Source organism: Dendrobates tinctorius, unplaced genomic scaffold, assembly GCF_039654945.1.
Source record: "Dendrobates tinctorius isolate UK_male_01 unplaced genomic scaffold, ASM3965494v1 ptg000048l, whole genome shotgun sequence".
NCBI lineage: Eukaryota > Metazoa > Chordata > Amphibia > Anura > Dendrobatidae > Dendrobates > Dendrobates tinctorius.
Genome location: NW_027361716.1, coordinates 6280001 through 6297500, shown reverse-complemented (window position 1 = coordinate 6297500; position 17500 = coordinate 6280001). Strand labels below are relative to the sequence as shown.

At 37.8% G+C, this 17500-nt stretch overlaps 5 non-coding genes across 5 annotated transcripts; all 5 read left to right on the top strand.

Moving 5' to 3' along the window:
- Window positions 1–2321: 2321 nt before the first annotated feature.
- TRNAQ-UUG (transfer RNA glutamine (anticodon UUG)) lies at window positions 2322–2393 on the top strand. Its single transcript has one exon. It is a non-coding gene; the product is annotated as a tRNA-Gln (tRNA).
- Window positions 2394–11701: 9308 nt separating this feature from the next.
- On the top strand, window positions 11702–11782 carry TRNAS-AGA (transfer RNA serine (anticodon AGA)). The gene has a single exon. It is a non-coding gene; the product is annotated as a tRNA-Ser (tRNA).
- A 654-nt stretch (window positions 11783–12436) lies between these two features.
- TRNAQ-UUG (transfer RNA glutamine (anticodon UUG)) lies at window positions 12437–12508 on the top strand. The gene has a single exon. It is a non-coding gene; the product is annotated as a tRNA-Gln (tRNA).
- Window positions 12509–15091: 2583 nt separating this feature from the next.
- Window positions 15092–15173, top strand: TRNAS-UGA (transfer RNA serine (anticodon UGA)). The gene has a single exon. It is a non-coding gene; the product is annotated as a tRNA-Ser (tRNA).
- A 654-nt stretch (window positions 15174–15827) lies between these two features.
- Window positions 15828–15899, top strand: TRNAQ-UUG (transfer RNA glutamine (anticodon UUG)). Its single transcript has one exon. It is a non-coding gene; the product is annotated as a tRNA-Gln (tRNA).
- Window positions 15900–17500: the final 1601 nt, after the last annotated feature.

Sequence of the window (17500 nt, the reverse complement as noted above, 5' to 3'; positions counted from 1 at the left end):
CTCTAAGCCATCTTTTCTTGTGTTTTCCAGAATTTCCTAAAGTGCCTTATAAACATTTTTGGTGGTGTTTTTCTAAAAATTCTTTTCGGCGTCTTTTGAATGTGTTTTGTGGCTTTTTTTGTAGCACACAAAAGTCAATCAGGACCCTTTATAGGGTCTTTCGAACCTTACCCTTGACTTGTATTATAGGTATGGAGCTGTTCAAAGTGAAAAACAGCTGAAGATTGATATGGTAATTTCAGTTAACCGCTGGACATTTTTGGAAACTTGAGATGGTTAATAGATGCTCCAAAGCCTGATCAAATGAACATCAAGTCTTTTTTACTTGGAAATGATTATGTTCAGTCTTCTCAGCATTTTTGGATTATTTTTAAAGATGTTTTTGGAGCTGACTGACTCCAAATCCACATTATGAAGAGGGAAAAGCTTTAAACTGTGAATGGTTCCCATGGATGATGAATTTAAATCAGATTTTTGCATTTTACTGAGACCTTGTATTTTCTTTTCTTTTTCTGAGATGTCTTCCAGAGGGTTGATCACTGAGCTTGATCATGGAGCTATTAGAAAACGTGTGTGAAACTCATAACAGCTTGACGTCTGAGTAGTCGTGGCCGAGTGGTTAAGGCGATGGACTAGAAAGCCATTGTGGTCTCACCGCGCAGGTTCAAATCCTGCCGACTACGTCTATGTTTCAATAACTTTTTGACCTTTTACCTTTGTTGTTCAATTTGCATGTTTACTAGTCTATTCCCCATGACAGTGATATGTGATGGAGCGAGTTTCTAGGACCAAACTGACTTTATCTTTGACTGTTCTTTAGATAATCTATTCTGGAGCAACATTACATGTGCGACTTGCCGCTAATCAAAAGAAGCACCGTGGGTGCCATCAGGTAAGAGGTTTTTCTCTTGATCTTGTCCAGCAGCCACAGACCGCTGTCCTGGCTAATGGACTGGGACATGCACTTTGATTTGCACAAACCTTAAATTATCTCTCAGATGAAGCCTTTTACCATGCAATGCTAATCTTTATCAACTACTGGATGAACAGTTTTCTAACAGTATAAGTTTTGCAATTTATTTTTTTCACACTTTTTCCAAGTAACAGATACAGCAATCTTTTTACTAGCCACTTTTCATCAACATTTCAAACTGTCCTAGCTGTGATATCGTGGAAATGTTGGTAAATTTGTGGAATGAAAGGTTATAAGATATCAATTTACCATTGTGTATGATTGCAGATTTGCACTGCAGCTTTGGAGCCTGTTTTCGCCATCGTTCACAATTTCATATGCTTTATTCAGCACAACAAGCCGCAGCCATGACTGTGTAATGGTTGGTTCCATAGTGTAATGGTTAGCACTCTGGACTTTAATCCTGTGATCTGAATTCAAATCTCAGTGCAACCTGGGCACACATTTCGATTTTTCCATCTGCACTCAGATCGACGATGCCCAATGTTTATGATGAAACAAGCAATTTAAAATCCACATAATAAAAGACAAAAAAAGAGTTCAAGGATTCATGGAATACCATGGTCAAAGCTGTCAATCAAGTAGGATTAGCAAAAATAAAAACTCATAAAAGCTTGACGTCTGAGTTGTCGTGGCCGAGTGGTCTGAAATCCATTGGGGTCTCCCCGCGCAGGTTCAAATTCTGCCGACTACGTCTATGTTTCAATAACTTTTTGACCTTTTATCTTTGTTGTTCAATTTGCATGTTTACTAGTCTATTCCCCATGACAGTGATCTGTGATGGAGCGAGTTTCTAGGACCAAACTGACTTTATCTTTGACTGTTCTTTAGATAATCTATTCTGGAGCAACATTACATGTGCGACTTGCCGCTAATCAAAAGAAGCACCGTGGGTGCCATCAGGTAAGAGGTTTTTCTCTTGATCTTGTCCAGCAGCCACAGACCGCTGTCCTGGCTAATGGACTGGGACATGCACTTTGATTTGCACAAACCTTAAATTATCTCTCAGATGAAGCCTTTTACCATGCAATGCTAATCTTTATCAACTACTGGATGAACAGTTTTCTAACAGTATAAGTTTTGCAATTTATTTTTTTCACACTTTTTCCAAGTAACAGATACAGCAATCTTTTTACTAGCCACTTTTCATCAACATTTCAAACTGTCCTAGCTGTGATATCGTGGAAATGTTGGTAAATTTGTGGAATGAAAGGTTATAAGATATCAATTTACCATTGTGTATGATTGCAGATTTGCACTGCAGCTTTGGAGCCTGTTTTCGCCATCGTTCACGATTTCATATGCTTTATTCAGCACAACAAGCCGCAGCCAAGAATGTGTCAAGTTTGGTTCCATGGTGTAATGGTTAGCACTCTGGACTTTGAATCCAGTGATCTGAGTTGAAATCTCAGTAGAACCTGAGGACACATTTTGATTTTTCCATCTGCACTCAGATCGACGATGCCCAATGTTTATGATGAAACAAGCAATTTAAAATACACATAATAAAAGACAAAAAAAGAGTTCAAGGATTCATGGAATACCATGGTCAAAGCTGTCAATCAAGTAGGATTAGCAAAAATTAAAATTGTCTGTCACTCATTGTCTATGTCATACCAAGCAATCTCATACTCTGTGACTTGAGTCAATATTCACATAACACTCTTTCCAAGTGGGTGAATCTGACAAGGATTTGAAGCCAAAATGGCTTCAGGAAGTGTTTTTGATTTTTCTCTAAGCCATCTTTTCTTGTTTTTTCCAGAATTTCCTAAAGTGCCTTATAAACATTTTTGGTGGTGTTTTTCTAAAAATTCTTTTCGGCGTCATTTGAATGTGTTTTGTGGCTTTTTTTGTAGCACACAAAAGTCAATCAGGACCCTTTATAGGGTCTTTCGAACCTTACCCTTGACTTGTATTATAGGTATGGAGCTGTTCAAAGTGAAAAACAGCTGAAGATTGATATGGTAATTTCAGTTAACCGCTGGACATTTTTGGAAACTTGAGATGGTTAATAGACGCTCCAAAACCTGATCAAATGAACATCAAGTCTTTTTTACTTGGAAATGATTATGTTCAGTCTTCTCAGCATTTTTGGATTATTTTTAAGGATGTTTTTGGAGCTGACTGACTCCAAATCCACATTATGAAGAGGGAAAAGCTTTAAACTGTTAATGGTTCCCATTGATGATGACTTTAAATCAGATTTTGCATTTTACTGAGACCTTGTATTTTCTTTTCATTTTCTGAGACGTCTTCCAGTGGGTTGATCACTGAGCTTGATCATGGTGCTATTAGAAAACATGTGTGAAACTCATAAAAGCTTGACGTCTGAGTAGTCGTGGCCGAGTGGTCTGAAATCCATTGGGGTCTCCCCGCGCAGGTTCGAATTCTGCCGACTACGTCTATGTTTCAATAACTTTTTGACCTTTTATCTTTGTTGTTCAATTTGCATGTTTACTAGTCTATTCCCCATGACAGTGATCTGTGATGGAGCGATTTTCTAGGACCAAACTGACTTTATCTTTGACTGTTCTTTAGATAATCTATTCTGGAGCAACATTACATGTGCGACTTGCCGCTAATCAAAAGAAGCACCGTGGGTGCCATCAGGTAAGAGGTTTTTCTCTTGATCTTGTCCAGCAGCCACAGACCGCTGTCCTGGCTAATGGACTGGGACATGCACTTTGATTTGCACAAACCTTAAATTATCTCTCAGATGAAGCCTTTTACCATGCAATGCTAATCTTTATCAACTACTGGATGAACAGTTTTCTAACAGTATAAGTTTTGCAATTTATTTTTTTCACACTTTTTCCAAGTAACAGATACAGCAATCTTTTTACTAGCCACTTTTCATCAACATTTCAAACTGTCCTAGCTGTGATATCGTGGAAATGTTGGTAAATTTGTGGAATGAAAGGTTATAAGATATCAATTTACCATTGTGTATGATTGCAGATTTGCACTGCAGCTTTGGAGCCTGTTTTCGCCATCGTTCACGATTTCATATGCTTTATTCTGCACAACAAGCCGCAGCCATGACTGTGTAATGGTTAGCACTCTGGACTTTGAATCCTGTGATCTGAGTTCAAATCTCAGTGGAACATGGGCACACATTTCGATTTTTCCATCTGCACTCAGATCGACGATGCCCAATGTTTATGATGAAACAAGCAATTTAAAATACACATAATAAAAGACAAAAAAAGAGTTCAAGGATTCATGGAATATCATGGTCAAAGCTGTCAATCAAGTAGGATTAGCAAAAATTAAAATTGTTTATGTCACTCATTGTCAATGTCATACCAAGCAATCTCATTATTCACATAACACTCTTTCCAAGTGGGTGAATCTGACAAGGATTTGAAGCCAAAATGGCTTCAGGAAGTGTTTTTGATTTTTCTCTAAGCCATCTTTTCTTGTGTTTTCCAGAATTTCCTAAAGTGCCTTATAAACATTTTTGGTGGTGTTTTTCTAAAAATTGTTTTCGGCGTCATTTGAATGTGTTTTGTGGCTTTTTTTGTAGCACACAAAAGTCAATCAGGACCCTTTATAGGGTCTTTCGAACCTTACCCTTGACTTGTATTATAGGTATGGAGCTGTTCAAAGTGAAAAACAGCTGAAGATTGATATGGTAATTTCAGTTAACCGCTGGACATTTTTGGAAACTTGAGATGGTTAATAGACGCTCCAAAACCTGATCAAATGAACATCAAGTCTTTTTTACTTGGAAATGATTATGTTCAGTCTTCTCAGCATTTTTGGATTATTTTTAAGGATGTTTTTGGAGCTGACTGACTCCAAATCCACATTATGAAGAGGGAAAAGCTTTAAACTGTGAATGGTTCCCATTGATGATGACTTTAAATCAGATTTTGCATTTTACTGAGACCTTGTATTTTCTTTTCATTTTCTGAGATGTCTTCCAGTGGGTTGATCACTGAGCTTGATCATGGTGCTATTAGAAAACATGTGTGAAACTCATAAAAGCTTGACGTTTGAGTAGTCGTGGCCGAGTGGTCTGAAATCCATTGGGGTCTCCCCGCGCAGGTTCCAATTCTGCCGACTACGTCTATGTTTCAATAACTTTTTGACCTTTTATCTTTGTTGTTCAATTTGCATGTTTACTAGTCTATTCCCCATGACAGTGATCTGTGATGGAGCGAGTTTCTAGGACCAAACTGACTTTATCTTTGACTGTTCTTTAGATAATCTATTCTGGAGCAACATTACATGTGCGACTTGCCGCTAATCAAAAGAAGCACCGTGGGTGCCATCAGGTAAGAGGTTTTTCTCTTGATCTTGTCCAGCAGCCACAGACCGCTGTCCTGGCTAATGGACTGGGACATGCACTTTGATTTGCACAAACCTTAAATTATCTCTCAGATGAAGCCTTTTACCATGCAATGCTAATCTTTATCAACTACTGGATGAACAGTTTTCTAACAGTATAAGTTTTGCAATTTATTTTTTTCACACTTTTTCCAAGTAACAGATACAGCAATCTTTTTACTAGCCACTTTTCATCAACATTTCAAACTGTCCTAGCTGTGATATCGTGGAAATGTTGGTAAATTTGTGGAATGAAAGGTTATAAGATATCAATTTACCATTGTGTATGATTGCAGATTTGCACTGCAGCTTTGGAGCCTGTTTTCGCCATCGTTCACGATTTCATATGCTTTATTCTGCACAACAAGCCGCAGCCATGACTGTGTAATGGTTAGCACTCTGGACTTTGAATCCTGTGATCTGAGTTCAAATCTCAGTGGAACCTGGGCACACATTTCGATTTTTCCATCTGCACTCAAATCGACGATGCCCAATGTTTATGATGAAACAAGCAATTTAAAATCCACATAATAAAAGACAAAAAAAGAGTTCAAGGATTCATGGAATACCATGGTCAAAGCTGTCAATCAAGTAGGATTAGCAAAAATTAAAATTGTTTATGTCACTCATTTTCAATGTCATACCAAGCAATCTCATTATTCACATAACACTCTTTCCAAGTGGGTGAATCTGACAAGGATTTGAAGACAAAATGGCTTCAGGAAGTGTTTTTGATTTTTCTCTAAGCCATCTTTTCTTGTGTTTTCCAGAATTTCCTAAAGTGCCTTATAAACATTTTTGGTGGTGTTTTTCTAAAAATTCTTTTCGGCGTCTTTTGAATGTGTTTTGTGGCTTTTTTTGTAGCACACAAAAGTCAATCAGGACCCTTTCGAACCTTACCGTTGACTTGTATTATAGGTATGGAGCTGTTCAAAGTGAAAAACAGCTGAAGATTGATATGGTAATTTCAGTTAACCGCTGGACATTTTTGGAAACTTGAGATGGTTAATAGACGCTCCAAAGCCTGATCAAATGAACATCAAGTCTTTTTTACTTGGAAATGATTATGTTCAGTCTTCTCAGCATTTTTGGATTATTTTTAAAGATGTTTTTGGAGCTGACTGACTCCAAATCCACATTATGAAGAGGGAAAAGCTTTAAACTGTGAATGGTTCCCATGGATGATGAATTTAAATCAGATTTTTGCATTTTACTGAGACCTTGTATTTTCTTTTCTTTTTCTGAGATGTCTTCCAGAGGGTTGATCACTGAGCTTGATCATGGAGCTATTAGAAAACGTGTGTGAAACTCATAACAGCTTGACGTCTGAGTAGTCGTAGCCGAGTGGTTAAGGCGATGGACTAGAAAGCCATTGGGGTCTCACCGCGCAGGTTCAAATCATGCCGACTACGTCTATGTTTCAATAACTTTTTGACCTTTTACCTTTGTTGTTCAATTTGCATGTTTACTAGTCTATTCCCCATGACAGTGATATGTGATGGAGCGAGTTTCTAGGACCAAACTGACTTTATCTTTGACTGTTCTTTAGATAATCTATTCTGGAGCAAAATTACATGTGCGACTTGCCGCTAATCAAAAGAAGCACCGTGGGTGCCATCAGGTAAGAGGTTTTTCTCTTGATCTTGTCCAGCAGCCACAGACCGCTGTCCTGGCTAATGGACTGGGACATGCACTTTGATTTGCACAAACCTTAAATTATCTCTCAGATGAAGCCTTTTACCATGCAATGCTAATCTTTATCAACTACTGGATGAACAGTTTTCTAACAGTATAAGTTTTGCAATTTATTTTTTTCACACTTTTTCCAAGTAACAGATACAGCAATCTTTTTACTAGCCACTTTTCATCAACATTTCAAACTGTCCTAGCTGTGATATCGTGGAAATGTTGGTAAATTTGTGGAATGAAAGGTTATAAGATATCAATCTACCATTGTGTATGATTGCAGATTTGCACTGCAGCTTTGGAGCCTGTTTTCGCCATCGTTCACAATTTCATATGCTTTATTCTGCACAACAAGCCGCAGCCATGACTGTGTAATGGTTAGCACTCTGGACTTTGAATCCTGTGATCTGAGTTCAAATCTCAGTGGAACATGGGCACACATTTCGATTTTTCCATCTGCACTCAGATCGACGATGCCCAATGTTTATGATGAAACAAGCAATTTAAAATACACATAATAAAAGACAAAAAAAGAGTTCAAGGATTCATGGAATATCATGGTCAAAGCTGTCAATCAAGTAGGATTAGCAAAAATTAAAATTGTTTATGTCACTCATTGTCAATGTCATACCAAGCAATCTCATTATTCACATAACACTCTTTCCAAGTGGGTGAATCTGACAAGGATTTGAAGCCAAAATGGCTTCTGGAAGTGTTTTTGATTTTTCTCTAAGCCATCTTTTCTTGTGTTTTCCAGAATTTCCTAAAGTGCCTTATAAACATTTTTGGTGGTGTTTTTCTAAAAATTGTTTTCGGCGTCATTTGAATGTGTTTTGTGGCTTTTTTTGTAGCACACAAAAGTCAATCAGGACCCTTTATAGGGTCTTTCGAACCTTACCCTTGACTTGTATTATAGGTATGGAGCTGTTCAAAGTGAAAAACAGCTGAAGATTGATATGGTAATTTCAGTTAACCGCTGGACATTTTTGGAAACTTGAGATGGTTAATAGACGCTCCAAAACCTGATCAAATGAACATCAAGTCTTTTTTACTTGGAAATGATTATGTTCAGTCTTCTCAGCATTTTTGGATTATTTTTAAGGATGTTTTTGGAGCTGACTGACTCCAAATCCACATTATGAAGAGGGAAAAGCTTTAATCTGTGAATGGTTCCCATTGATGATGACTTTAAATCAGATTTTGCATTTTACTGAGACCTTGTATTTTCTTTTCATTTTCTGAGATGTCTTCCAGTGGGTTGATCACTGAGCTTGATCATGGTGCTATTAGAAAACATGTGTGAAACTCATAAAAGCTTGACGTCTGAGTAGTCGTGGCCGAGTGGTCTGAAATCCATTGGGGTCTCCCCGCGCAGGTTCAAATTCTGCCGACTACGTCTATGTTTCAATAACTTTTTGACCTTTTATCTTTGTTGTTCAATTTGCATGTTTACTAGTCTATTCCCCATGACAGTGATCTGTGATGGAGCGAGTTTCTAGGACCAAACTGACTTTATCTTTGACTGTTCTTTAGATAATCTATTCTGGAGCAACATTACATGTGCGACTTGCCGCTAATCAAAAGAAGCACCGTGGGTGCCATCAGGTAAGAGGTTTTTCTCTTGATCTTGTCCAGCAGCCACAGACCGCTGTCCTGGCTAATGGACTGGGACATGCACTTTGATTTGCACAAACCTTAAATTATCTCTCAGATGAAGCCTTTTACCATGCAATGCTAATCTTTATCAACTACTGGATGAACAGTTTTCTAACAGTATAAGTTTTGCAATTTATTTTTTTCACACTTTTTCCAAGTAACAGATACAGCAATCTTTTTACTAGCCACTTTTCATCAACATTTCAAACTGTCCTAGCTGTGATATCGTGGAAATGTTGGTAAATTTGTGGAATGAAAGGTTATAAGATATCAATTTACCATTGTGTATGATTGCAGATTTGCACTGCAGCTTTGGAGCCTGTTTTCGCCATCGTTCACGATTTCATATGCTTTATTCTGCACAACAAGCCGCAGCCATGACTGTGTAATGGTTAGCACTCTGGACTTTGAATCCTGTGATCTGAGTTCAAATCTCAGTGGAACCTGGGCACACATTTCGATTTTTCCATCTGCACTCAGATCGACGATGCCCAATGTTTATGATGAAACAAGCAATTTAAAATCCACATAATAAAAGACAAAAAAAGAGTTCAAGGATTCATGGAATACCATGGTCAAAGCTGTCAATCAAGTAGGATTAGCAAAAATTAAAATTGTTTATGTCACTCATTTTCAATGTCATACCAAGCAATCTCATTATTCACATAACACTCTTTCCAAGTGGGTGAATCTGACAAGGATTTGAAGCCAAAATGGCTTCAGGAAGTGTTTTTGATTTTTCTCTAAGCCATCTTTTCTTGTGTTTTCCAGAATTTCCTAAAGTGCCTTATAAACATTTTTGGTGGTGTTTTTCTAAAAATTCTTTTCGGCGTCTTTTGAATGTGTTTTGTGGCTTTTTTTGTAGCACACAAAAGTCAATCAGGACCCTTTCGAACCTTACCGTTGACTTGTATTATAGGTATGGAGCTGTTCAAAGTGAAAAACAGCTGAAGATTGATATGGTAATTTCAGTTAACCGCTGGACATTTTTGGAAACTTGAGATGGTTAATAGACGCTCCAAAGCCTGATCAAATGAACATCAAGTCTTTTTTACTTGGAAATGATTATGTTCAGTCTTCTCAGCATTTTTGGATTATTTTTAAAGATGTTTTTGGAGCTGACTGACTCCAAATCCACATTATGAAGAGGGAAAAGCTTTAAACTGTGAATGGTTCCCATGGATGATGAATTTAAATCAGATTTTTGCATTTTACTGAGACCTTGTATTTTCTTTTCTTTTTCTGAGATGTCTTCCAGAGGGTTGATCACTGAGCTTGATCATGGAGCTATTAGAAAACGTGTGTGAAACTCATAACAGCTTGACGTCTGAGTAGTCGTAGCCGAGTGGTTAAGGCGATAGACTAGAAAGCCATTGGGGTCTCACCGCGCAGGTTCAAATCATGCCGACTACGTCTATGTTTCAATAACTTTTTGACCTTTTACCTTTGTTGTTCAATTTGCATGTTTACTAGTCTATTCCCCATGACAGTGATATGTGATGGAGCGAGTTTCTAGGACCAAACTGACTTTATCTTTGACTGTTCTTTAGATAATCTATTCTGGAGCAAAATTACATGTGCGACTTGCCGCTAATCAAAAGAAGCACCGTGGGTGCCATCAGGTAAGAGGTTTTTCTCTTGATCTTGTCCAGCAGCCACAGACCGCTGTCCTGGCTAATGGACTGGGACATGCACTTTGATTTGCACAAACCTTAAATTATCTCTCAGATGAAGCCTTTTACCATGCAATGCTAATCTTTATCAACTACTGGATGAACAGTTTTCTAACAGTATAAGTTTTGCAATTTATTTTTTTCACACTTTTTCCAAGTAACAGATACAGCAATCTTTTTACTAGCCACTTTTCATCAACATTTCAAACTGTCCTAGCTGTGATATCATGGAAATGTTGGTAAATTTGTGGAATGAAAGGTTATAAGATATCAATTTACCATTGTGTATGATTGCAGATTTGCACTGCAGCTTTGGAGCCTGTTTTCGCCATCGTTCACAATTTCATATGCTTTATTCAGCACAACAAGCCGCAGCCATGACTGTGTAATGGTTGGTTCCATGGTGTAATCGTTAGCACTCTGGACTTTGAATCCTGTGATCTGAATTCAAATCTCAGTGGAACCTGGGCACACTTTTCGATTTTTCCATCTGCACTCAGATCGACGATGCCCAATGTTTATGATGAAACAAGCAATTTAAAATCCACATAATAAAAGACAAAAAAAGAGTTCAAGGATTCATGGAATACCATGGTCAAAGCTGTCAATCAAGTAGGATTAGCAAAAATTAAAATTGTCTATGTCACTCATTGTCTATGTCATACCAAGCAATCTCATACTCTGTGACTTGAGTCAATATTCACATAACACTCTTTCCAAGTGGGTGAATCTGACAAGGATTTGAAGCCAAAATGGCTTCTGGAAGTGTTTTTGATTTTTCTCTAAGCCATCTTTTCTTGTGTTTTCCAGAATTTCCTAAAGTGCCTTATAAACATTTTTGGTGGTGTTTTTCTAAAAATTCTTTTCGGCGTCTTTTGAATGTGTTTTGTGGCTTTTTTTGTAGCACACAAAAGTCAATCAGGACCCTTTATAGGGTCTTTCGAACCTTACCCTTGACTTGTATTATAGGTATGGAGCTGTTCAAAGTGAAAAACAGCTGAAGATTGATATGGTAATTTCAGTTAACCGCTGGACATTTTTGGAAACTTGAGATGGTTAATAGATGCTCCAAAGCCTGATCAAATGAACATCAAGTCTTTTTTACTTGGAAATGATTATGTTCAGTCTTCTCAGCATTTTTGGATTATTTTTAAAGATGTTTTTGGAGCTGACTGACTCCAAATCCACATTATGAAGAGGGAAAAGCTTTAAACTGTGAATGGTTCCCATTGATGATGACTTTAAATCAGATTTTTGCATTTTACTGAGACCTTGTATTTTCTTTTCATTTTCTGAGATGTCTTCCAGAGGGTTGATCACTGAGCTTGATCATGGTGCTATTAGAAAACATGTGTGAAACTCATAACAGCTTGACGTCCGAGTAGTCGTGGCAGAGTGGTTAAGGCGATGGACTAGAAATCCATTGGGTCTCCCCGCGCAGGTTCAAATCCTGCCGACTACGTCTATGTTTCAATAACTTTTTGACCTTTTATCTTTGTTGTTCAATTTGCATTTTTACTAGTCTATTCCCCATGACAGTGATCTGTGATGGAGCGAGTTTCTAGGACCAAACTGACTTTATCTTTGACTGTTCTTTAGATAATCTATTCTGGAGCAACATTACATGTGCGACTTGCCGCTAATCAAAAGAAGCACCGTGGGTGCCATCAGGTAAGAGGTTTTTCTCTTGATCTTGTCCAGCAGCCACAGACCGCTGTCCTGGCTAATGGACTGGGACATGCACTTTGATTTGCACAAACCTTAAATTATCTCTCAGATGAAGCATTTTACCATGCAATGCTAATCTCTATCAACTACTGGATGAACAGTTTTCTAACAGTATAAGTTTTGCAATTTATTTTTTTCACACTTTTTCCAAGTAACAGATACAGCAATCTTTTTACTAGCCACTTTTCATCAACATTTCAAACTGTCCTAGCTGTGATATCGTGGAAATGTTGGTAAATTTGTGGAATGAAAGGTTATAAGATATCAATTTACCATTGTGTATGATTGCAGATTTGCACTGCAGCTTTGGAGCCTGTTTTCGCCATCGTTCACGATTTCATATGCTTTATTCAGCACAACAAGCCGCAGCCAAGAATGTGTCATGGTTGGTTCCATGGTGTAATGGTTAGCACTCTGGACTTTGAATCCAGTGATCTGAGTTGAAATCTCAGTAGAACCTGAGCACACATTTTGATTTTTCCATCTGCACTCAGATCGACGATGCCCAATGTTTATGATGAAACAAGCAATTTAAAATACACATAATAAAAGACACAAAAAGAGTTCAAGGATTCATGGAATACCATGGTCAAAGCTGTCAATCAAGTAGGATTAGCAAAAATTAAAATTGTCTGTCACTCATTGTCTATGTCATACCAAGCAATCTCATACTCTGTGACTTGAGTCAATATTCACATAACACTCTTTTCAAGTGGGTGAATGTGACAAGGATTTGAAGACAAAATGGCTTCAGGAAGTGTTTTTGATTTTTCTCTAAGCCATCTTTTCTTGTTTTTTCCAGAATTTCCTAAAGTGCCTTATAAACATTTTTGGTGGTGTTTTTCTAAAAATTCTTTTCGGCGTCATTTGAATGTGTTTTGTGGCTTTTTTTGTAGCACACAAAAGTCAATCAGGACCCTTTATAGGGTCTTTCGAACCTTACCCTTGACTTGTATTATAGGTATGGAGCTGTTCAAAGTGAAAAACAGCTGAAGATTGATATGGTAATTTCAGTTAACCGCTGGACATTTTTGGAAACTTGAGATGGTTAATAGACGCTCCAAAACCTGATCAAATGAACATCAAGTCTTTTTTACTTGGAAATGATTATGTTCAGTCTTCTCAGCATTTTTGGATTATTTTTAAGGATGTTTTTGGAGCTGACTGACTCCAAATCCACATTATGAAGAGGGAAAAGCTTTAAACTGTGAATGGTTCCCATTGATGATGACTTTAAATCAGATTTTGCATTTTACTGAGACCTTGTATTTTCTTTTCATTTTCTGAGATGTCTTCCAGTGGGTTGATCACTGAGCTTGATCATGGTGCTATTAGAAAACATGTGTGAAACTCATAAAAGCTTGACGTCTGAGTAGTCGTGGCCGAGTGGTCTGAAATCCATTGGGGTCTCCCCGCGCAGGTTCAAATGCTGCTGACTACGTCTATGTTTCAATAACTTTTTGACCTTTTATCTTTGTTGTTCAATTTGCATGTTTACTAGTCTATTCCCCATGACAGTGATCTGTGATGGAGCGAGTTTCTAGGACCAAACTGACTTTATCTTTGACTGTTCTTTAGATAATCTATTCTGGAGCAACATTACATGTGCGACTTGCCGCTAATCAAAAGAAGCACCGTGGGTGCCATCAGGTAAGAGGTTTTTCTCTTGATCTTGTCCAGCAGCCACAGACCGCTGTCCTGGCTAATGGACTGGGACATGCACTTTGATTTGCACAAACCTTAAATTATCTCTCAGATGAAGCCTTTTACCATGCAATGCTAATCTTTATCAACTACTGGATGAACAGTTTTCTAACAGTATAAGTTTTGCAATTTATTTTTTTCACACTTTTTCCAAGTAACAGATACAGCAATCTTTTTACTAGCCACTTTTCATCAACATTTCAAACTGTCCTAGCTGTGATATCGTGGAAATGTTGGTAAATTTGTGGAATGAAAGGTTATAAGATATCAATTTACCATTGTGTATGATTGCAGATTTGCACTGCAGCTTTGGAGCCTGTTTTCGCCATCGTTCACGATTTCATATGCTTTATTCTGCACAACAAGCCGCAGCCATGACTGTGTAATGGTTAGCACTCTGGACTTTGAATCCTGTGATCTGAGTTCAAATCTCAGTGGAACCTGGGCACACATTTCGATTTTTCCATCTGCACTCAGATCGACGATGCCCAATGTTTATGATGAAACAAGCAATTTAAAATACACATAATAAAAGACAAAAAAAGAGTTCAAGGATTCATGGAATACCATGGTCAAAGCTGTCAATCAAGTAGGATTAGCAAAAATTAAAATTGTTTATGTCACTCATTGTCAATGTCATACCAAGCAATCTCATTATTCACATAACACTCTTTCCAAGTGGGTGAATCTGACAAGGATTTGAAGCCAAAATGGCTTCAGGAAGTGTTTTTGATTTTTCTCTAAGCCATCTTTTCTTGTGTTTTCCAGAATTTCCTAAAGTGCCTTATAAACATTTTTGGTGGTGTTTTTCTAAAAATTCTTTTCGGCGTCTTTTGAATGTGTTTTGTGGCTTTTTTTGTAGCACACAAAAGTCAATCAGGACCCTTTATAGGGTCTTTCGAACCTTACCCTTGACTTGTATTATAGGTATGGAGCTGTTCAAAGTGAAAAACAGCTGAAGATTGATATGGTAATTTCAGTTAACCGCTGGACATTTTTGGAAACTTGAGATGGTTAATAGATGCTCCAAAGCCTGATCAAATGAACATCAAGTCTTTTTTACTTGGAAATGATTATGTTCAGTCTTCTCAGCATTTTTGGATTATTTTTAAAGATGTTTTTGGAGCTGACTGACTCCAAATCCACATTATGAAGAGGGAAAAGCTTTAAACTGTGAATGGTTCCCATTGATGATGACTTTAAATCAGATTTTTGCATTTTACTGAGACCTTGTATTTTCTTTTCATTTTCTGAGATGTCTTCCAGAGGGTTGATCACTGAGCTTGATCATGGTGCTATTAGAAAACATGTGTGAAACTCATAACAGCTTGACGTCCGAGTAGTCGTGGCCGAGTGGTTAAGGCGATGGACTTGAAATCCATTGGGATCTCCCCGCGCAGGTTCAAATCCTGCCGACTACGTCTATGTTTCAATAACTTTTTGACCTTTTATCTTTGTTGTTCAATTTGCATGTTTACTAGTCTATTCCCCATGACAGTGATCTGTGATGGAGCGAGTTTCTAGGACCAAACTGACTTTATCTTTGACTGTTCTTTAGATAATCTATTCTGGAGCAACATTACATGTGCGACTTGCCGCTAATCAAAAGAAGCACCGTGGGTGCCATCAGGTAAGAGGTTTTTCTCTTGATCTTGTCCAGCAGCCACAGACCGCTGTCCTGGCTAATGGACTGGGACATGCACTTTGATTTGCACAAACCTTAAATTATCTCTCAGATGAAGCCTTTTACCATGCAATGCTAATCTCTATCAACTACTGGATGAACAATTTTCTAACAGTATAAGTTTTGCAATTTATTTTTTTCACACTTTTTCCAAGTAACAGATACAGCAATCTTTTTACTAGCCACTTTTCATCAACATTTCAAACTGTCCTAGCTGTGATATCGTGGAAATGTTGGTAAATTTGTGGAATGAAAGGTTATAAGATATCAATTTACCATTGTGTATGATTGCAGATTTGCACTGCAGCTTTGGAGCCTGTTTTCGCCATCGTTCACGATTTCATATGCTTTATTCAGCACAACAAGCCGCAGCCAAGCATGTGTCATGGTTGGTTCCATGGTGTAATGGTTAGCACTCTGGACTTTGAATCCAGTGATCTGAGTTGAAATCTCAGTAGAACCTGGGCACACTTTTCGATTTTTCCATCTGCACTCAGATCGACGATGCCCAATGTTTGTGATGAAACAAGCAATTTAAAATCCACATAATAAAAGACAAAAAAAGAGTTCAAGGATTCATGGAATACCATGGTCAAAGCTGTCAATCAAGTAGGATTAGCAAAAATTAAAATTGTCTATGTCACTCATTGTCTATGTCATACCAAGCAATCTCATACTCTGTGACTTGAGTCAATATTCACATAACACCCTTTCCAAGTGGTTGAATCTGACAAGGATTTGAAGCCAAAATGCCTTCAGGAAGTGTTTTTGATTTTTCTCTAAGCCATCTTTTCTTGTGTTTTCCAGAATTTCCTAAAGTGCCTTATAAACATTTTTGGTGGTGTTTTTCTAAAAATTCTTTTCGGCGTCTTTTGAATGTGTTTTGTGGCTTTTTTTGTAGCACACAAAAGTCAATCAGGACCCTTTATAGGGTCTTTCGAACCTTACCGTTGACTTGTATTATAGGTATGGAGCTGTTCAAAGTGAAAAACAGCTGAAGATTGATATGGTAATTTCAGTTAACGGCTGGACATTTTTGGAAACTTGAGATGGTTAATAGACGCTCCAAAGCCTGATCAAATGAACATCAAGTCTTTTTTACTTGGAAATGATTATGTTCAGTCTTCTCAGCATTTTTGGATTATTTTTAAAGATGTTTTTGGAGCTGACTAACTCCAAATCCACATTATGAAGAGGGAAAAGCTTTAAACTGTGAATGGTTCCCATTGATGATGACTTTAAATGAGATTTTTGCATTTTACTGAGACCTTGTATTTTCTTTTCATTTTCTGAGATGTCTTCCAGAGGGTTGATCACTGAGCTTGATCATGGTGCTATTAGAAAACATGTGTGAAACTCATAACAGCTTGACGTCTGAGTAGTCGTGGCCGAGTGGTTAAGGCGATGGACTAGAAAAACATTGGGGTCTCTCCGCGCAGGTTCAAATCCTGCCGACTACGTCTATGTTTCAATAACTTTTTGACCTTTTATCTTTGTTGTTCAATTTGCATGTTTACTAGTCTATTCCCCATGACAGTGATCTGTGATGGAGCGAGTTTCTAGGACCAAACTGACTTTATCTTTGACTGTTCTTTAGATAATCTATTCTGGAGCAACATTACATGTGCGACTTGCTGCTAATCAAAAGAAGCACCGTGGGTGCCATCAGGTAAGAGGTTTTTCTCTTGATCTTGTCCAGCAGCCACAGACCGCTGTCCTGGCTAATGGACTGGGACATGCACTTTGATTTGCACAAACCTTAAATTATCTCTCAGATGAAGCCTTTTACCATGCAATGCTAATCTTTATCAACTACTGGATGAACAGTTTTCTAACAGTATAAGTTTTGCAATTTATTTTTTTCACACTTTTTCCAAGTAACAGATACAGCAATCTTTTTACTAGCCACTTTTCATCAACATTTCAAACTGTCCTAGCTGTGATATCGTGGAAATGTTGGTTCCATGGTGTAATGGTTAGCACTCTGGACCTTCAATCCTGTGATCTGAGTTCAAATTTCAGTGGAGCCTGGGCACACATTTCGTTTTTTCCATCTGCACTCAG